Source organism: Lissotriton helveticus, chromosome 3_1 (genome assembly GCF_964261635.1).
Source record: "Lissotriton helveticus chromosome 3_1, aLisHel1.1, whole genome shotgun sequence".
NCBI lineage: Eukaryota > Metazoa > Chordata > Amphibia > Caudata > Salamandridae > Lissotriton > Lissotriton helveticus.
The window spans coordinates 1286635799-1286658780 of record NC_136061.1 but is presented as its reverse complement, the minus strand read 5'-3'; positions in this window follow the sequence as shown (position 1 = coordinate 1286658780).

The window sequence follows — 22982 nt, the reverse complement described above, 5'->3', positions numbered from 1 at the left end:
ACTACTCTTGCCTATGGGGAACATGAAGAGTGAGGGACTGACCTGTCTCTGTTTAGCTCATCATAGTGGGCCTATTTGCTTTCATGGGTTTCCTGGCGATGAACAATGTGGGTATGCATTATTTTGGGGTAGGATAAGATCATGTGCCCAGGTCATGCCCATTCATAACATGTGGATTGTATGCAACTTTTCTGCAATTCCACAATGCAGTGCTTTCAATTCTCATATTTGAGACACTAGTAACTTTTTTTTCTTTTCCCACCTTGTTTTCAGGTCCCAGCCTGAATATTTGCCCAGAGGCCTTTGACACCCAACAGCTTCCTGCCAGCTGCATACCACAGTAAGATATAATTGCTCAGTTATTTTCTTGGAGTGGTATTTGGGGCCAGATGTATGACCATCAGGGTTTGTGAATCGCAAATAGAGATTTTTAGCAGCTCACAATTTGCAAGTCGCAAAACCTGACGTACAACAGTGTCTGAGATACTGTTTGCGATTCCCAAATGTTTCGCTAGGGACCTGGCTCAGTAATTTTTATGAGGCAGGTCACAATTTGAGACCCATTGGGAATGGCTGGCACTCACAGGGATGGTGGCCTACTAGAGTAGGCAGACCACCATGTCTGCGGCTGCTTTTTAAATAAAGCAGTTTTTTAATGCAACTTGTTTTCCTTAAAGGACAATAGGATGCTTTTCTATTTTTTTTTTTTTTAATTCATTTTTTTCAGAGTGGGCAGTGGTCCATGGGATGCCTGTTCTGAAAAACTGTTGAAGCCCATATTCACAAAGGGGAAGGAGTCCCTGGTAGGGTGCAAAACATTCCTACATTCCAGTGTGGCTTACTATTAAGAAGGGATGCCCTTTTTATTTATTTATTTATTTATAAAACGTGACATTCATTCAAATGGATATCACGGCGCTAACAGACTGCCCATTACAAATGAAGGATACAGATTGTGGCGAGATTCTATAACTTATCAAGCTTTAGGAAATAGATGTGTCTTCAGCTTTTTCCTGAATAGCTGGTGGCAATTGATAAGTCGAAGTACTACTGGGAGTTCATTCCAGGATTTTGCCGCCAAATATGAAAAAGAGCGGCCCCATAGTCTAGACTTTTTAATACGCTTAGAGGTTGCCTTGGCCAGATTGCATGATCGCAGATTCCGATTAGGAAAATAAAACTTCACTCTGCCTTGGAGAATTTTCGGTCCGTAAGGAGGCAGGGCTTTGTGTGTATGGCATAGTAATTTAAACATGGCCCTCTGTCTCATAGGGAGCCAGTGTAGGGTATTCGTGCATTCTGAGGCGGAACTATACTTCTTCACATTTCATACCGCTTTAGCTGCTGCATTTTGGACTAACTGGAGTCGGCTGATTAGGTAGTCCGCCATACCAACAAAAAGAGCATGCCCATAGTCCAGCCTGCTAACAAGCAGTGCCTGAACCAGGGTCTTTCTACATTCCAGCGGAATCCACTGGAATGCTCTCTTTAGCATTTTTAGGATAGCCTAGCTTTCCCCGCAAAGTACATGAACATGATTCTGCATGGTAAGCGTGTTATCCACGAGAATTCCCTGATTTTTTGCCACCTGTTTGAGAGACGGAGGTTTACCGAAGGTAGAAGGCCACCAAGTTGAATTCCATACTTGACGAGCACCCCCAAACAATAGAATTTCCGACTTGTCTGCATTTAATTTCAGACAGTGGTCCGACATCCAAGCTGCCATTTCCGTAAGGCATCTAATAAGTCTAGGACTTGAGTCCTCTTGTCCATCTAAGGCAACCATCAGCTGGGTATCATCTGCATAGGAGCATATGCTGATGCCCCACTTTCAGCATATCCCTGCCAAAGAGGACACGTAAATATTAAACAAGGTGGGACTGAACAATACACCCTTAGTACACCATATTTGATGGTAGATGGAGTGGAGAAAAAAGTACCCAGCTGTATGGTTTGCGTTCTGTTGGTAAAAAATGAATGGAGCCATTGCAGAGCTTTGGAATGGATGCCCTCGGTGAATAGAGTTTTTAGCAAAAGATTGTGTAAGACAGTATCGAACACTGCAGACAGGTCCAATAATATCAGCGCAACAGCTTTACCCTTATCTGCCATACATCTGATATTATCCAATACTGCTAGGAGTGTCGTCTCAGTACTATTGTTCTGAATCCTGTCTGGGAGATATCCAGAAGTTCATTGGCTTCAAGATACTGCGTCAACTGATTGTTCACTAATTTCTCCATTACTTTGGACAAATAGGGCAATTGCGATTTCGGGCGATAGTTCCCTGGATTGTGGACAACGGCAACTGCCTTTTTAACAATGGGAATTACTGTAGAGTTCTTCCAGATCTCTGGAAATACAGTGGTGCACAATGATTGATTGATGACTTGGGCAGCAAGAGGACAGATAATTGGAGCAATTTGAGAAAAAATATAATGGGAACAAGGGTCTGATGGAGATCCAGATTTAACTCCCACATGATTTTTTCCACCTCTTGCTCGGTAAATGGACTGAAGCTATCAAGGTGGACCAGTATATCTGGTTTGGAATAAAAAAAACTCCTGTTTTAGATCACCAACTGGCTGCTTGTCATGGAAGGAGGTATAAACCCCCTCAATCTTATTAAAAAAGAACCTACTAATCGCCTCGCAGCCCTCTTGCGATGGAGTCAGGGTTTGCGACATACTGGCTAGATTGCAGTGCTCTTTCACAATTTTAAATAATTCCTTCGATGAGCCGCTATTTGTAGCCACACAATTAGAAAAATAGATCTTTTTTGCGTTTTTTTATTGCCATGTTGTAGCTTTTCATTTCCCCCTTGTATGACTGTCTATCTATGTCTGTTTTTGACATCCTCCATTTATGTTCAAGAGTTTTACATTTTCTTTTCCGAATCTTGAGATCCAAGGAGTACCATTTTTCTGATTTGATTCTAACCTGGTGTTTACTTCTGATTTGGGGCGGGGCACAGAAGTTGAGGGCATTTAAAATGTTAGCCTGGAGATAATTTGCACTCAGCGTTCCCACTATTGATTCGGGCTCGTCGCAGTCCCTGAGGTTAAAATCCTGCTCAAATTTCTCTGGAGTAACCTGCCTCCACGCCCTCTTCACTCCAACTATCGGAATATCTGAACAAGAGGACTTCTTTAAGAGACTCATAGAGAAAGTAATCAGAGAGTGGTCTGTCCAAAGTAGGGGTCTAATTTTGTTTATAATAATCGATTTTATGTTACAAAAGACCAAGCCCAGGGTGCGCCCAGCGATATGGGTGGGCTCACCTACCCATTGTTTTAACTGCAAAATCTACATATCGCTACTAAGGGGCTTAGTGGAACAGTCATTTATATCCTCAAAATGGACGTTAAAATCACCTATTAGTAGGTAACTTTTGTGTTTCAAACATGTGGGGAACAGCTGGGTAAGAAGCTGAGTGCTAAAGTCTGCCTTGCAACCAGAAGGGTTATAGATAATTGCTCCACCAAATAGATTATAAGGGTCCCGCTGAATTTCAAAAGCTAGTATCTCATGTTTCCCTAGCCAGGTCACAGGCTCTTGAAGACAGGTGTAGCAATCCTTAAAAAGCATGGCTACACCTCCTCCTCTTCTGACCCCTCTATCCTGTTTCAAGATGTTATAGCCTGTAGGCAGGGCAGTGGCATTGTCAGGGCTATTCTTGGGAACCAGCCACGTTTCTGTGATAAATACAAGATCAGGTTGTGTTTCCTTTAATAGATCCCAGATTTCTACTGAATGCTTTAGCATTGATCTGGCATTAAAATAGATGCATTTAAAATGGAGCTCATTATCAGTAGGGTTAACAAGTCTCAAACTACGAGGTGTATTACTACACCAATTACAGGTTAGACATGAAAAGGGACCCTGGATATTGTCTGGCGAAGCTTGAACGCCCCTTCCTAATAGCAACCCACAAATCCTATTTTGAGAGTTGAAAAAAGTTACTGACCTGCAAAATAGGGTTGCCTCATTTGAAAATGCATTTTACCGACCCCAAAATGGCCTGATGGACCGTTTGCGACCAGTCGCACATCTGGCCCTTAGTGTCTAGATTGCACTGGTTACACAAAACATTCGACTAGACAACAAAGCCCCTAATATTCTGAGCAATGAGACTCCCCATATCTATCGTTCCTTTTAAATCTATTATTTTGCACCCAAAAAAGCAAGGAACAAGTATAGGCAACTATAATCAAATTTGAAGACATTGCCCAAATTCTTTCTCTGAAACCCTTCCAGCCCACACATACTAAAACAAGAATGACATTAGAAGAAAACTTTATTCCAATCCTTCTTTCCCAGATGGTCACCAACTGGAGCACCAAATGCCCATATTCAGTGAATGCCACTCTGAGTGAAACTTAGCTATTTCACAGAGTAACTTACCTGTTCAAGTAGGTATTGCAGCAAAGTTGTGGTAGGGCTCAGTAGGTCATGGTTTATCACCAAAAGACAGGGGTGAACTCACTCTCCATGTTTTGGACATTATTATCCATTACTCTCCAGGTCACCTTCCATTTTTGGCATTGCTTCTTTTATTCCTCTGTTACCCGTTTACAGGCGAGCTCTATTGTAAATTCTTTCACAAATGTTACCGTTCACACATCCATACTATTTACAATGGTCCAGGACCTTGTCTATTACTCGCATATAGAGTTGAACATCTTTCATGAACCAATGACTGCCTTATGATGTTCGGTATGAAGCTTTACAATATTTTTGCCTTTAATCTTGCACAGATTGCCAAGCCTTTTGTGGACTGGTGCACAGTTCATTTTTTCTACTTTTACTTTCGGACATGCTAAAAAAATTGGAAGATAGAGAGGTGGAACTAGCACAATTGTTTAATATGGCTGGCAATGGATTTATGCAACATCTGTGGGTACTCTAGGAACAGAAGGATCATGTTCGAGACTCATATTATCAGGTCCTTCATTGATTCTTATAGAATTAGATCTCTGTCAATGTGATTTAAGCACATTGACAGAGGCGTTGCTTAAGGAGGACTTTTTGCTGGAAACCACTGCAACCTCTTGACCACATTGAAGCAGGTAGGATGCAGTCAATGATTTGTAATTCCTTTCTCAAGGAACAGCTAGATGCTCAAGTCCTCGTTATTTTCTGGTAGTCCAGCTATAGTTGCATTGGCAGGAATGCCCCTTAGCATCAACATCTCCATGCTCCTGATCACAGACTGTGACAGGAGGGAGGAGACCAGACTGTCCAATTAATTAACTGTGTCCTCGATACTAGTATCTGTAGCTTTGTCCTCTATGTCTCTGGCCGTCACTTCATTCGCAACTGAATCTGGTTACCACCACTTCTTACCATTTAAAACGGCATTTTTAGGTCAAGCCTGGGCAGAGCAAGCGCTGTAGGCAGGCATACAGTAGTGAAGTATGGACGTGATGCCTCGCCCACTCTCCGCCCATATTTTTAATTGGCTTGAGTCATTGTCTTTCCTAAACACTGTCTTGCCATTCAGTTTTAGGCTTGTTAGTCCCTCCTTGGGGATGTATGACATTACAATGCAGGCTATTACAACGCCTGCCTTTACAACATGGTTTTTACATCGCATACCATTACAACGCATAGCGCTTTTGGGTGCTGGATAGTGAATAGTTTAATTTACTATTCCAACTCCAGTCCCCGTGGACAATAGGGAAGGTGTTGGATAGTAAATTAAACTTATTCCCTATCCTAGAGCGCCCCCCAGCGCAATGCGTTGTAATAGTTTGCGTTGTAATGACCGTGTTGTAATGGTAGTGCGTTGTAAAAGTTTCGTTGTAAGTGATGTTTACCCTCCTTGGTACCGCCTTGTCTGCATTTTTTACCTGCCATAACGACTGGACCTTTTACTTCTTTTGTTTCATGGTCTTCTTTATCTTGGCTGTGCAAATGACACACAGTTGATGGACGAAATGCAGAACAAATCAAAACATTCACCCGCAGTCAAGAGATCTGGGTTAAATCCATCATTCTTTTGCTCACCATGCAACCCCAGTTAAGACCTGGCCATATGCAAATCAGTCTTGACCCTGTGCCTCATGGGAACAGTCCAGCCTGCACTGCCAAGCCAGGTTCTCCGTGATCCAGAAACAAGCATCCTAGTACCGGTTTCGGGATTCACCCCTCTTCAGCCAGGATAGCTTGACTCAAGTGGCATAGTGAGCCCAGGACCTATGTCTGGGCATACCTGGTGCATTTAGGACGAGAAAGCAAAAGACACACAATTGATGGTCAGAATGCAGAACAAATCAAAACATTCACCCCCAGTCAAGAGATCTGGGTTAAATCCATCATTCTTTTGCTCACCATGCCACCCCAGTTTAGACCTGGCCATATGCAAATCAGTCTTGACCCTGTGCCTCATGGGAACAGTTCAGCCCACACTGCCAAGCCAGGTCCTCCCTTGTGTCGCCTAGCGTGACACAGGTCCTTAGTAAATCTGGGCCTTAGTATTTTTCAAACTCCATTGCTCTCGGTTTTCATCTCAATGCAATTAGGTAATGGGAATTCCAGAATCTTCCACCATGATTGTGTTCTAGTATAGGGTAATGTTTCTGCATACTATTTGTTAAAATTATTTCACTAGTAGCTTTAACAGACCTGTGATAATTTTGCATGTATTACATTCACTGCACAATTAAATGTCAGTCTTCTACATTGTGGTTTACAGAGAGGGTAGGACAAGTCTCTTTAGCAGATGTGCTGCCAGATAAGGAATTCGGAGACTGACTGTGTAACTGTACCCTGATACTTCATGACAACAACATACAAGTTAATGCTTGTTATTCTCAGGCAGAATTGTACCACAATTAGGACTCTAGTTTAATATGTTTTAAGAACATACAGACCACTACCACCTCCAGCTATCCTCCTTTTCATGTGCCTCTTCCTCAGTATGTGCAACAAAGTTTCACCAGGCATTTACCAGTGTCATTAAAGTGTCCGATGATTCTCACCTACCTCCCATTTACATTCCAAATTATTGATTAAGCCACAGAGTGGACCTAGAATCTGTTGTAAGTGGTTACTACTCTTGCCTATGGGGAACATGAAGAGTGAGGGACTGACCTGTCTCTGTTTAGCTCATCATAGTGGGCCTATTTGCTTTCATGGGTTTCCTGGCGATGAACAATGTGGGTATGCATTATTTTGGGGTAGGATAAGATCATGTGCCCAGGTCATGCCCATTCATAACATGTGGATTGTATGCAACTTTTCTGCAATTCCACAATGCAGTGCTTTCAATTCTCATATTTGAGACACTAGTAACTTTTTTTTCTTTTCCCACCTTGTTTTCAGGTCCCAGCCTGAATATTTGCCCAGAGGCCTTTGACAACCAACAGCTTCCTGCCAGCTGCATACCACAGTAAGATATAATTGCTCAGTTATTTTCTTGGAGTGGTATTTGGGGCCAGATGTATGACCATCAGGGTTTGTGAATCGCAAATAGAGATTTTTAGCAGCTCACAATTTGCAAGTCGCAAAACCTGACGTACAACAGTGTCTGAGATACTGTTTGCGATTCCCAAATGTTTCGCTATGGACCTAGCTCAGTAATTGTTATGAGGCAGGTCACAATTTGAGACCCATTGGGAATGGCCGGCACTCACAGGGATGGTGGCCTACTAGAGTAGGCAGACCACCATGTCTGCGGCTGCTTTTTAAATAAAGCAGTTTTTTAATGCAACTTGTTTTCCTTAAAGGACAATAGGATGCTTTTCAATTTTTTTTTTAAAAATTCATTTTTTCAGAGTGGGCAGTGGTCCATGGGATGCCTGTTCTGAAAAAATGTTGAAGCCCATATTCACAAAGGGGAAGGAGTCCCTGGTAGGGTGCAAAACATTCCTACATTCCAGTGTGGCTTACTATTAAGAGGGGATGCCCTTTTTATTTATTTATTTATTGATAAAGCGCGACATTCATTCAAATGGATGTAACGGCGCTAACAGACTGCCCATTACAAATGAAGGATACAGATTGTGGCGAGATTCTATAACTTATCAGGCTTTAGGAAATAGATGTGTCTTCAGCTTTTTCCTGAATAGCTGGTGGCAATTGATAAGTCGAAGTTCTACTGGGAGTTCATTCCAGGATTTTGCCGCCAAATACGAAAAAGAGCGGCCCCATAGTCTAGACTTTTTAATACGCTTAGAGGTTGCCTTGGCCAGATTGCATGATCGCAGATTCCGATTAGGAAAATAAAACTTCACTCTGCCTTGGAGAATTTTCGGTCCGTAAGGAGGCAGGGCTTTGTGTGTATGGCATAGTAATTTAAACATGGCCCTCTGTCTCATAGGGAGCCAGTGTAGGGTATTCGTGCATTCTGAGGCGGAACTATACTTCTTCACATTTCATACCGCTTTAGCTGCTGCATTTTGGACTAACTGGAGTCGGGAGAATAGGTAGTCCGCCATACCAACAAAAAGAGCATGCCCATAGTCCAGCCTGTAAACAAGCAGTGCCTGAACCAGGGTCTTTCTACATTCCAGCGGAATACACTGGAATGCTCTCTTTAGCAATTTTAGGATAGCCTAGCTTTCCCCGCAAAGTACATGAACATGATTCTGCATGGTAAGCATGTTATCCACGAGAATTCCCAGATTTTTTGCAACCTGTTTGAGAGACGGAGGTTTACCCAAGGTAGAAGGCCACCAAGTTGAATTCCATACTTGACGAGCACCCCCAAACAATAGAATTTCCGACTTGTCTGCATTTAATTTCAGACAGTGGTCCGACATCCAAGCTGCCATTTCCGTAAGGCATCTAATAAGTCTAGGACTTGAGTCCTCTTGTCCATCTAAGGCAACCATCAGCTGGGTATCATCTGCATAGGAGCATATGCTGATGCCCCACTTTCAACATATCCCTGCCAAAGAGGACACGTAAATATTAAACAAGGTGGGACTGAACAATACACCCTGTAGTACACCATATTTGATGGTAGATGGAGTGGAGAAAAAAGTACCCAGCTGTATGGTTTGCGTTCTGTTGGTAAAAAATGAATGGAGCCATTGCAGAGCTTTGGAATGGATGTCCTCGGTGAATAGAGTTTTTAGCAAAAGATTGTGTAAGACAGTATCCAACGCTGCAGACAGGTCCAATAATATCAGCGCAACAGCTTTACCCTTATCTGCCATACATCTGATATTATCCAATACTGCTAGGAGTGTCGTCTCAGTACTATTGTTCTGAATCCTGTCTGGGAGATATCCAGAAGTTCATTGGCTTCAAGATACTGCGTCAACTGATTGTTCACTAATTTCTCCATTACTTTGGACAAATAGGGCAATTGTGATTTCGGGCGATAGTTCCCTGGATTGTGGACAACGGCACCTGCCTTTTTTAACAATGGGAATTACTGTAGAGTTCTTCCAGATCTCTGGAAATACAGTGGTGCACAATGATTGATTGATGACTTGGACAGCAAGAGGACAGATAATTGGAGCAATTTGAGAAAAAATATAATGGGAACAAGGGTCTGATGGAGATCCAGATTTAACTTCCATCATGATTTTTTCCACCTCTTGCTCGGTAAATGGACTGAAGCTATCAAGGTGGACCAGTATATCTGGTTTGGAATTAAAAAAACCTCCTGTTTTAGATCACCAACTGGCTGCTTGTCATGGAAGGAGGTATAAATCCCCTCAATCTTATTAAAAAAGAACCTACTAATCGCCTTGCAGCCCTCTTGCGATGGAGTCAGGGTTTGCGACATACTGGCTGGATTGCAGTGCTCTTTCACAATTTTAAATAATTCCTTCGACGAGCCGCTATTTGTAGCCACACAATTAGAAAAATAGATCTTTTTTGCGTTTTTTTATTGCCATGTTGTAGCTTTTCATTTCCCCCTTGTATGACTGTCTATCTATGTCTGTTTTAGACATCCTCCATTTATGTTCAAGAGTTTTACATTTTCTTTTCCGAATCTTGAGATCCAAGGAGTACCATTTTTCTGATTTGATTCTAACCTGGTGTTTACTTCTGATTTGGGGGGGGGGGCACAGAAGTTGAGGGCACTTAAAATGTTAGCCTGGAGATAATTGGCACTCAGGGTTCCTACTATTGATTCGGGCTCGTCACAGTCCCTGAGGTTAAAATGCTGCTCAAATTTCTCTGGAGTAACCTGCCTCCACGCCCTCTTCACTCCAACTATCGGAATATCTGAACGAGAGGACTTCTTTAAGAGACTCATAGAGAAAGTAATCAGAGAGTGGTCTGTCCAAAGTAGGGGTCTAATTTTGTTTATAATAATCGATTTTATGTTAGAAAAGACCAAGTCCAGGGTGCGCCTAGCGATATGGGTGGGCTCACCTACCCATTGTTTTAACTGCAAAATCTACATATCGCTACTAAGGTGCTTAGTGGAACAGTCATTTATATCCTCAAAATGGACGTTAAAATCACCTATAACTAGGTAACTTTTGTGTTTCAAACATGTGGGGAACAGCTGGGTAAGAAGATGAGTACTAAAGTCTGCCTTGCAACCAGAAGGGTTATAGATAATTGCTCCACCAAATAGATTATAAGGGTTCCGCTGAATTTCAAAAGCTAGTATCTCATGTTTCCCTAGCCAGGTCACAGGCTCTTGAAGACAGGTGTAGCAATCCTTAAAAAGCATGGCTACACCTCCTCCTCTTCTGACCCCTCTATCCTGTTTCAAGATTTTATAGCCTGTAGGCAGGGCAGTGGCATTTTCAGGGCTATTCTTGGGAACCAGCCACGTTTCTGTGATAAATACAAAATCAGGTTGTGTTTCCTTTAATAGATCCCAGATTTCTACTGAATGCTTTAGCATTGATCTGGCATTAAAATAGATGCATTTAATATGGAGCTCATTATCAGTAGGGTTAACAAGTCTCAAACTACGAGGTGTATTACTACACCAATTACAGTTTAGACATGAAAAGGGACCCTGGATAATGTCTGGCGAAGCTTGAACGCCCCTTCCTAATAGCAACCCACAAACCCTATTTTGAGAGTTGAAAAAAGTTACTGACCTGCAAAATAGGGTTGCTACATTTGAAAATGCATTTTACCGGCCCCAGAATGGCCTGATGGACCGTTTGCGACCAGTCGCACATCTGGCCCTTAGTGTCTAAATTGCCTGGTTACACAAAACATTCGACTAGACAACAAAGGCCCTAATATTCTTAGCAATGAGACTCCCCATATCTATCGTTCCTTTTAAATCTATTATTTTGCACCCAAAAAAGCAAGGAACATGTATAGACAACTATAATCAAATTTGAAGACATTGCCCAAATTCTTTCTCTGAAACCCTTCCAGCCCACACATACTAAAACAAGAATGACATTAGAAGAAAACTTTATTCCAGTCCTTCTTTCCTAGATGGTCACCAACTGGAGCACCAATTGCCCATATTCAGTGAATGTCACTCTGAGTGAAACTTAGCTATTTCACAGAGTTACTTACCTGTTCAAGTAGGTATTGCAGCAAAGTTGTGGTAGGGCTCAGTAGGTCATGGTTTATCACCAAAAGACAGGGGTGAACTCACTCTCCATGTTTTGGACATTACTATCCATTACTCTCCAGGTCACCTTCCGTTATTGGCATTGCTTCTTTTATTCCTCTGTTGCCCGTTTACAGGCGAGCTCTATTGTAAATTCTTTCACAAATGTTACCGTTCACACATCCATACTATTTACAATGGTCCAGGACCTTGTCTATTACTCGCATATAGAGTTGAACATCTTTCATGAACCAATGACTGCCTTATGATGTTCGGTATGAAGCTTTACAATATTTTTGCCTTTGATCTTGCACAGATTGCCAAGCCTTTTGTGGACTGGTGCACAATTCATTTTTTCTACTTTTACTTTCGGACATGCTGAAAAAATTGGAAGATAGAGAGGTGGAACTAGCACAATTGTTCATATGGCTGTCAATGGATTTATGCAACATCTGTGGGTACTCTAGGAACAGAAGGATCATGTTCGAGACTCATATTATCAGGTCCTTCATTGATTCTTATAGAATTAGATCTCTGTCAATGTGATTTAAGCACATTGACAGAGGCGTTGCTTAAGGAGGACTTTTTGCTGGAAACCACTGCAACCTCTTGGCCACAATGAAGCAGGTAGGATGCAGTCAATGATTTGTAATTCCTTTCTCAAGGAACAGCTAGATGCTCAAGTCCTCGTTATTTTCTGGTAGTCCAACTATAGTTGCATTGGCAGGAATGCCCCTTAGCATCAACATCTCCATGCTCCTGATCACAGACTATGACAGGAGGGAGGAGACCAGACTGTTCAATTAATTAACTGTGTCCTTGATACTAGTATCTGTACCTTTGTCCTCTATGTCTCTGGCCGTCACTTTATTCGCAACTGAATCTGGTTACCACCACTTCTTACCGTTTAAACTGGCATTTTTAGGTCAAGCCTGGGCAGAGCAAGCGCTGTAGGCAGGCATACAGTAGTGAAGTATGGACTTGATGCCTCGCCCACTCTCCGCCCATATTTTTAATTGGCTTGAGTCATTGTCTTTCCTAAACACTGTCTTGCCATTCAGTTTTAGGCTTGTTAGTCCCTCCTTGGGGATGTATGACATTACAATGCAGGCTATTACAACGCCTGCCTTTACAACATGGTTTTTACATCGCATACCATTACAACGCATAGCGCTTTTGGGTGCTGGATAGTGAATAGTTTAATTTACTATTCCAACTCCAGTCCCCGTGGACACTAGGGAAGGTGTTGGATAGTAAATTAAACGTATTCCCTATCCTAGAGCGCCCCCCCAGCGCAATGCGTTGTAATAGTTTGCGTTGTAATGACCGTGTTGTAATGGTAGTGCATTGTAAAAGTTTCGTTGTAAGTGATGTTTACCCTCCTTGGTACCGCCTTGTCTGCATTTGTTACCTGCCATAACGACTGGACCTTTTACTTCTTTTGTTTCATGGTCTTCTTTATCTTGGCTGTGCAAATGACACACAGTTGATGGACGAAATGCAGAACAAATCAAAACATTCACCCGCAGTCAAGAGATCTGGGTTAAATCCATCATTCTTTTGCTCACCATGCAACCCCAGTTAAGACCTGGCCATATGCAAATCAGTCTTGACCCTGTGCCTCATGGGAACAGTCCAGCCTGCACTGCCAAGCCAGGTTCTCCGTGATCCAGAAACAAGCATCCTAGTACCGGTTTCGGGATTCACCCCTCTTCAGCCAGGATAGCTTGACTCAAGTGGCACAGTGAGCCCAGGACCTATGTCTGGGCATACCTGGTGCACTTAGGGCGAGAAAGCAAAAGACACACAATTGATGGTCGGAATGCAGAACAAATCAAAACATTCACCCCCAGTCAAGAGATCTGGGTTAAATCCATCATTCTTTTGCTCACCATGCCACCCCAGTTTAGACCTGGCCAAATGCAAATCAGTCTTGACCCTGTGCCTCATGGGAACAGTTCAGCCCACACTGCCAAGCCAGGTACTCCCAGGACCAGAAACAAACATCCTATTGTTTCGGGGTTCACGCCTCTTCAGCCAGGATAGCTTGATTCAAGTGGCACAGTGAGCCCAGGAACCATGTCTGGGCATACCTGGTGCACTTAGGGCGAGAAAGCAAAAGACACGCAATTGATGATCGGAATGCAGAACAAATCAAAACATTCACCCTAGTCAAGAGATCTGGGTTAAATCCATCATTCTTTTGCTCACCATGCCACCCCAGTTTAGACCTGGCCATATGCAAATCAGTCTTGACCCTGTGCCTCATGGGAACAGTTAAGGCCCGAACTGCCAAGCCAGGTCCTCCCTGGACCAGAAACAAGCATCCTAGGACCAGTTTTGGGGTTTCACCCCTCTTTAGCCAGGATGGCTTGATTCCAGTGGCACAGTGAGCTCAGGACCCACGTCTGGGCATACCTGGCGCACTTAGGGCGAGAAAGCAAAAGACACACTGGCACACAGCTAGGTATGCTCAGACGTGGGTTCTGGGCTCACTGTGCCACTGGAATAAAGCTATCCTGGCTGAAGAAGGGTGAACCCCCGATACCGGTCCTAGGATGCTTGTTTCTGGTCCAGGGAGGACCTGGCTTGGCAGTTCAGGCTGGACTGTTCCCATGAGGCACAGGGTCAAGATTGATTTGCATATGGCCAGGTCTAAACTGGGGTGGCATGGTGAGCAAAAGAATGATGAATTTAACCCAGATCTCTTGAATGGGGGAGAATGTTTTGATTTGTTCTGCATTCCGTCCATCATTTGCGTGTCTTTTGCTTATCTTGGCTGTGAGCAATATTTTGTTAAATGATTTGGCATTATTCCACCCACTAACTTGCAGCACGCCGCCCGCTATTATTTTATTTACTATTGGTGGGCGTGCACACGATTTTTTATTTATTTATTTTAGCAGCGCATTCCTCTTTAAAAATAGCGGCTGCGCTTACTCATTTAATAATTTATTTACTTTTTTTTTGTTTTGTATACTGGCGCCCATGAGGCACTTTCACATTGATGAAGCCCACGTGCCTTTCATTAGACAAGCTGAGTCTAAAGAAAGGTGCGCAGCCAACATTAAAGGGAAAGCATGGCATGGGCGCTTTTACAAAAAAAAACATCTGTTTGTCAACTTGACAAATAGATGCTTTTTTTGGTCAAAGCCCACATGCTATGGTTTCACGTTAATTCCAGCCACGCCCCTTTCTTTAGACGCAGCTTGTCTAAAGAAAGGGGCGTGCCCTTCATGAATATGAAAGTGCCGCCTGGGCGCTAGTGATGAAATAGGTCTCACATTTGCGAGAGGTTAAACTATTACATTGCCAATAGCTTAAACTCTCATCAATGTGAGTTCTATTACATTGCAAATGCTTGCTGTAATATGTTTTTGTTACATTTTATTAAAGTGAAAAAGGACTAATGTAATAAGAGGCTCCACGACATCCATTCTGCTGAACCACATGACTAAGAAAACCCTAAATTCAGAGGACACACACGTCAAATAAGAAAGTCTTACGTTCAGGCTACATCAATCAAAATAAACAAGCATTAGCAAGGCTAAAATGTCTGGCTGTGACTGTCTACCTAATGGCTTTTGGCAATGCCATTTTCGTTTAAATGATTTTCAGTAAAGGTTATCAAAAACAATGAAAAGGTGGCTGTCTGTGCATGAACATGCATAGGTAGCACTCCTATAATGTTTTGTTTGATATTCTTTGTTATAAGCCGATCCAAGATGGTTGAGTGTGGCCATCATTATGTGTCTTTTTATAAAGTAAATAAAGTCCACCGAAACATGACCATCCATGCACATGCACAGGTGGCCATCTGTTAATGTTTTTAAAGGCCATTTAAAGAGGGCACCAATACCAGCACCCACACAGGATGCAACACACTGTTATCAGTAACAAGGCTCCAGCAGCATTTTATAGGGACTCCTGGGCTCTTGCTAATAAAAACAATAAATGTAAGTTTGAAGAAATAAAAATAATATTTCTTTTTAAAAAGGGATCCAATGGTCGGCGAGTATCTGGCAACAAAGAGGTCTATGTTATCTAAGATGTGCACATCGTGCACATACTAAATGCTACTATTCACAGTTAGGAAACCACTGACTGCAATAGGCTTCCCTATTGCATATTTCTGTGTGCTCTAGTTGGGGGAAGCACAATAATAATGTGAATGACAATACAAAATACTAATGGATAAAGAGGGTTGATGGAAAGCCCATGTATGTGAAGGTGTCTATGTTTTAGGATTTAAAAATTATCTTAGTTAAGTATAGATCAACGGGGTCATGACTTGACGCCCGCGGATTATGGCGGCGCCCCAGTGAGACTCCTCGGTGTGGTGCGGAAGGACCGCGGTAGCCTGCTGTTTAACACAGTTAAGGATGCACCTCTGACTGTGGATGATGTCCTGACCCAGAAAATGTCTGTGGTGACTGCTTCTTGGCTCCTGGAGCCTAATTACATGAAGGTACCTCCGGCTTCGGTGCAGCACTGATTACGGCTGCCATTTTGTATGTGGAGTTTTCTTTGAAATGCTACTGCCTCATGAATACTTCTATCATGGTGGCCTGCGCGCTTCTAACTATTCGTTTTGGAACATTCTTTATTAATATGCGCTGCCACCAAGAGCTGTTTACATGCCTGCCTGCTTGCTGTTGCATTTGTTTATTCTCTCAGGTCATCTCTTTTACTGATGAAAACGAAGCTAGCGGCCGCCATTTTAGTTTAGATTGAATTACTAACGAATGAATGCCTCCACATTTTGAGTCCATTAGCTAAACGCACTCTGTGAACAGGAAGGTCTTCTCGATTATTGCATGACATGCTTCTACACTGCTAGTGGAAAGCTCTGGAGCTTCCTAACACATGGAAACTGCGCTGCTCCAGTGTGACCTTCCTTCATAGCAGCGCTTCTGAATATCAGCCCTTTTCCATACTGTCTCATATGGTAAGATTATTCTGCCAAGGACTGTTACTCACACGCCTTTATGCTTGGATACTTTATTAATTTAATATACCTTCCAATTATGGTCGCTTTATCTGTTTTTCAGTGAAAATACTATCACACCAATTATTGAAGGCTCTGCAGCATCTCACATAATTTCCCAGCTCCATTGTGGCTTTTCTTACCAGCATTATCCTATACATTTTCTCTTCTACTGTCTCATATGGGAAGATTGAACAAAACAGGTCCCCCCTGCTTCAGGCTTCACACAATCTTTTATCAAAAATTCCTAAATCTTCACAGAATTTTTCAAAATGGAAGACTCACTACTGTCTTTATCTAAGGGAGCTGCATCGTCAAATCCTATCCCTCTAGCAGCAGGGAAAACTACTACAAAATGCCTGAAAAAGGATCCGCCCTCTCCACCAAAATCTTCTTCCCCTGTTTCATTAGATTTTCTGTTGGAGGAGATACACACCCTTCGACCTTTTATGGAGGAAACAAATACCAAGCTGCAGTTCCCCATAGATAGTTGGTCCCAGATGGACGATAGGGTCAAGGTGGTTGAATTAAGAGTGGCTTCATTTGGGCTCACAGACACTAAAGTCGATGCGCTCCAATCTCAGGTTTCTACACTTCAAAAACAGTTTGATGACCTCGAAAACCGAAATAAATGGAATCACTTACGTAGTTATGGCATACCAGAAGGAAATGAAGTCTCAGATCCTATCCTTTTCTTCAAATCATGTCTTCCTCAGTTACTACATATCCTAGAGGATACTGTGCCTAATATCCAATGTGCTCACAGGTTAGGCTGTCAATGGTCTGGCTTATCGAATTCACGAAGACCGAGAGGAGTCATACTGTATTTCCTCGAATACACAGACTTACTAAAGGTTCTTGCAGCTAGCAAGTTAACCCAACATGTTTTATGGTCTGGCTCAACCCTATTCTTCTCACAAGACTACGCCAGAGCCTCAGCAAATAGACGTAATGAGTTCCTCAACATGAGACCAGACTGGGGGAGGCATCGCCATCGTCCACAAGAACACCATCCGCATCACGACCGACGCCAACGACACCTTCACCGCCGCCGAACACCTCCACTTCCAGATTCACACCAACCCAAAGACGACCCTCAGAGGCACCCTCATCTACAGACCACCGGGACCACGCACACAATTCAGCGAAGACATCACAGACTTCATCAGCCCACACGCCCTCCCCTCCGCCGACTACATCCTCCTAGGGGACCTCAACTTCCACCTGGAGAACAACAAGGACCGCAACACCATCACCCTGCTGGACAACCTTGCCAACCTCGGACTCAAGCAACTGGTCAACACCCCCACCCACTACGCCGGCCACACGCTTGACCCCGTCTTCTCAGCCAGCAAGCACATCGCCTTCAGCCACTCCACCGGACTTCACTGGACCGACCACAGCTGCGTCCACTTCAGCTTCAGAAAAACCACTACCCACCACTACCCGCAACAGGTTCCTCACAGAAGCTGAAGCAAGATCACCGCCGACCAGCTCACCACCTCCCTCAGCCAGAGCCCACCTGCCAGCACAACGGACCCCAACGAAGCAGCCCGCATCTTCACGCAATGGCTGACCGCCTGCGCCGACGACCTCGCACCACTGAAGAACCCCCCCAGCAAACCCAGAAGCAAGAAGGCCCTCTGGTTCACCGATGAACTCAAGGACTCCAAGAAGACCTGCCGCACCCTCGAGATAGCCTGGCTCCTCGACCGGACCACTGACAACATGACCGCCCTCAAACACGCGACCCGCAAGCACCACCAGCTTATCCGCACCACCAAGAAGAAATCACTGAAGGATCGACTGGACAACAACGGCCACGACAGCAAGGAACTCTTCAGCATCGTCAAGGAGTTCTCCAACCCCAGCACCGGCAACAACGACATCACCCCGTCACAAGATCTCTGCGACTCCCTCGTCTCATTCTTCCACCGCAAGATTGCCGACATCCACAACAGCTTCGGCGCACCTTCCTCGCACCCAACCGCCGAACCAACGCATCCCACCACCACCCTCCGCACCTGGACCGCAGTGACCACCGAAGACACAGCCCGCATGATGAACACCATCCACTCCGGATCTCCGACTGACCCCTGCCCCCACCACGTCTTCAACAAGGCCGACTCCACCATCGCACCCCAACTCCGAGACATCAACAACACCTCCTTCGACACCGCCACCTTCCCGGAGAGCTGGAAGCATGCCGAGCTCAGCGCCCTACTGAAGAAACCAACAGCGGACCCCACCGACCTCAAAAACTTCCGCCCCATCTCGCTCCTCCCTTTTCCTACCAAAGTCATCGAAAAGATCGCCAACAAACAGCTTGCCGCCTTCCTCGAGACGAATGGATCCCTCGACCCCTCGCAGTCCGGCTTCAGAGCCAACCACAGCACCGAGACCACCCTCATCGCAGCCACCGATGACATCCGAGCCCTTCTTGACAACGGGGAAACAGCGGCACTCATCCTCCTGGACCTCTCCGCCGCGTTCGACACTGTCTGCCACCGCACCCTAGTCCAACGCCTCAGCAACACCGGCATCCAAGAGAAGGCATTGAAGTGGATCATCTCGTTCCTCGCTGGAAGAACACAGAGAGTCCGCCTCCCCCCATTTCGCTCCAAGGCCACCGAAGTCACCTGCGGCGTCCCGCAAGGATCATCACTCAGCCCCACCCTCTTCAATGTCTACATGAGACCTCTCGCAGCCATCGCACGCCAACACAACCTCAACATCATCTCCTACGCCGACGACACCCAGCTGATCCTCTCCCTCACCAGAGACCCTGACACCGCCAGAACCAGCCTGCACGAAGGGATGAAAGACGTCGCCGAGTGGATGAAGAACAGCCGCTTGAAACTGAACTCAGACAAGATGGAAGTCCTCATCCTTGGACCATCACCCTCCTCCTGGGACGACTCCTGGTGGCCCCCTTCCCTGGGCACCGCCCCCAAGCCTACTGACCATGCATGCAACCTGGGCTTCATCCTGGACTCCTCCCTCTCGATGACCAGACAAGTCAACGCCGTCTCCTCTTCATGCTTTCACACCCTCCGCAAGCTCCGAAAGATCTTCCGATGGATCCCAATCGAAACCAGAAAGACGGTCACCCAGGCCCTCGTCAGCAGCCGGCTGGACTACGGAAACACCCTCTACGCCGGAACCACAGCCAAGCTACAAAAAAGACTACAACGCATCCAGAACGCCTCCGCCCGACTCATCCTGGACATCCCTCGATGCAGCCACATCTCAGGCCACCTAAGGAACCTGCACTTGCTCCCTATCAACAAGAGGATCACGTTCAGGCTCCTCACCCACGCACACAAATCTCTCCACAACCTGGGCCCCAAGTACCTCAACGACCGCCTGATCTTTCACACGCCCACCCGCCAGCTACGGTCCGCTAGCCTCGCCCTCGCCGCCGTACCACGCATCCGAAGAGCCACCGCCGGAGGCAGATCCTTCTCCTACCTGGCGGCCAAGACATGGAACTCCCTCTCCATCCACCTTCGGCTGACCCAGGACCACCTCGCCTTCAGGAGACAACTCAAGACATGGCTGTTCGAGCAGTAGCGGCCCCCTTCCCCCAAGCGCCTTGAGACCCTTCCGGGTGAGTAGCGCGCTATACAAGTGTTATGATTGATTGATTGAGACCTGATCTACTTCTTTAGGGGCCCGTTATGGACTTTTCCATCCTTGTCTCTTTAAGGTCAGCTGTAAGAATAAAACAACAATTTATGAAGATCCAGTCAAACTACAGAGCTTCATAAACTCCTGCAAACAGAGGTCATGGACTTCTTGGGAGCCTCAATATCTCAAACCACTTAGTGCCAATGAATTTTCGGGATAGTTTCCTTTTCTCTCTCTGTTACTATACTGATATTTTACACCATGATTGTTCAGTTTTAATGTTGTGTTATGATGCATGTTAGCATGTTTCGGCTGCGCATCTTTATAACAACTGTCTTAATTTTTTCCCCTTCACAGGTTTGTTGATGTTTGTAATCTGCCGTTGTTTTGTTACATGTGGTGCAGTCCTCCCTCGTCCGCCATTCCTTCGAATTTTGGCGTGCCATTTGTTCTATGTGGTTTCACCCCCCTCATTCCTGTTTGATATTTTTAGGTATGTCTTCTTTTCTGTATTTCTACATCTTTTTCTCCCTTGTCTTTTTTCCCTCTTTCCCTCTATCTTTTTTGTGCTCTTCTATCATTTCTTTATTCAAATTCTCCCTTTTTCATCTAGTTAATATTTTACTTATGCAATTAGATCTATTTTTCTATCATTTCTTGTATTATATGATTAATTCTTCACATAGTTGGATTTTTCATTGGTATGTCTCTTGTTGCTTAATGGATTGTCAGGATTGGTGTCTTTTATTTCTTTTTGTATCCATTAACCCTGGGCAAAGCAGTACGCTACATTCGCGTTGTTTGCAAAGTTTGCGCTACTTTGCACTAAGCGAATTGCATGTAGCACAGTGCAAACACACGTAGTGTAGTGCAGTGGTCATTTGTTGGTTGCTCGCGGTCCTCAACGTCAAGTTGGTGACCACGAGCAAGCAAAATGACATCCCGGCAAGACTTTTTCCTCGTTTGCAATCAACAACATCAAGTTGCCGATCGCGAGCATGGAAAATAGACCTCCTGGCGAGATTCTCACCGTGGGGAGGTTAGGTTTCTCATTGCGAGTGGTCGCGTATGCTCGCGACCGCTCGTGATGAGAAACTACCAGTCCGCGTTGAGAAACTACCGCTCGAGTAGAAATCTACTCGAGCGGCAGAAAACTACTGCTTGCACTGTGCAAAATGCAGTTTGCACTGATTGCACAGCGCGGACAAGCATCCGGCACTGTGCAATCAGTGCGAACAGCATTTTGTACTACGCAGTTTGCGTAGCTACGCATAGTTTGCGTAGTGTGAATTGCACTAGGCGTAAAGCCACTTCGCAAACTACGCCCACCCTTAGTATCCACCTCATGTCTTTGAAATGTATTTCGTGGAACGTCAGAGGTTTGAATTCTCCTATAAAAAGGCAAAGGGTTTTCACTCACTTGGCTAAATTAGAAGCTGATATAGCATGTGTACAAGAATCTCATCTAACAGCAGAGGAATCTTTAAAATTAAAGAAAGGATGGGTAGGGGAGGTCATCTTATCACCAGGAGATGGTAACCAAAACAGAGTTTTGACCCCTTGTCATGAATCACTTTCTGTTAAACTACTTTCTCAATGTTCTGATAAAGATGGACACTTGGTTATGCCCCAAATTGTTGATTGTGAATAAACTGGTTTCTTTACTTAAGATATATGCCTCACCACTGGAGCTTCCTCTTTTTGGACCTCCTTAGCTCAACAAATTACACACTGTACTGATGATAATTTTATTTTGGCAGGTCATTGTAATCAAGTTATAGATCCTTTTATAGATCGCAATTCAACTGTCTCTTTTGTCCCACATAAGGCCCATAAACCTTTTGCTGAAACTATCAAACAATACAAACTTATTGATGCTTGGAGATTATGCAATCCCAACACAAGAGAATCCACTTATTATTCTCCAGCTCATCAAACCCAATCACGAATTGATTACGTCTTTATTTCCCATAGTATATCCCAATCCTTAACAGCTGTGGATATTGGTTCTATTCTAATATCCGATCATGCTCCTATCTCCATTCAGCTTGATAGCTTACAAAAAACCAACACTCCTAGAAGATGGCATTTCTCTTAGACCCATCATTTACCTCCTCTTTTATTTCCTTTTTTAACAAATATTTTTTATTTAATCAAACTGATACTCTGCTTTTTTCTGTTATATCTGACACTTTCAAAGCATTAGCTAAAGACCGTACTATTGGTTATGTCTCTAAAAAGCGCAAATGTACATGTGAACTAACAAATAACCTTCTAAACAAGATAAAGAAATTGGAGCATTCTTATTATTCTTCTAGAGCAAAAGACTATTTATCTGTACTTATAAATGCAAAGTTACAGTTTAACAAGGAATCTAAAGACAATGCCTCATTATATTTATTAATGTCTAGTGCAAATTTTATGGTGGCCAAAATAAAGCTGGGAAAATATTAGCAAATTATCTGAAAATGAAACACAACAAACTTAATATAGAATCTATTATGGATGAGCATCTGATATTGAAATTTAAGGATACAGAAATCATAAATGAATTTCTCCTTTTTTATAAATCACTTTACACATCAGAGAATCCAACTTCCGAGCATCATATTTCTCAGTTTTGTTCTACCATCCAGCATTCCTCAGATACCTGACTGGATCTTACACTCTTGGAATCTAATCTGTAACAAATGAACTCCTTACTTCCTTACAAGCTCTTAAAAAAAGATAAAGCCCCAGGCTTTTTTACAATTCGCACAGCTGCTACTCCCTAAATTACATAACCTCTTAGATTATTTTTTACACTCAGGCGGTTCCTCTGGCTCTTTGTCAGGAGCCATAATTTGCCTTATTACCAAGGATGGCAAG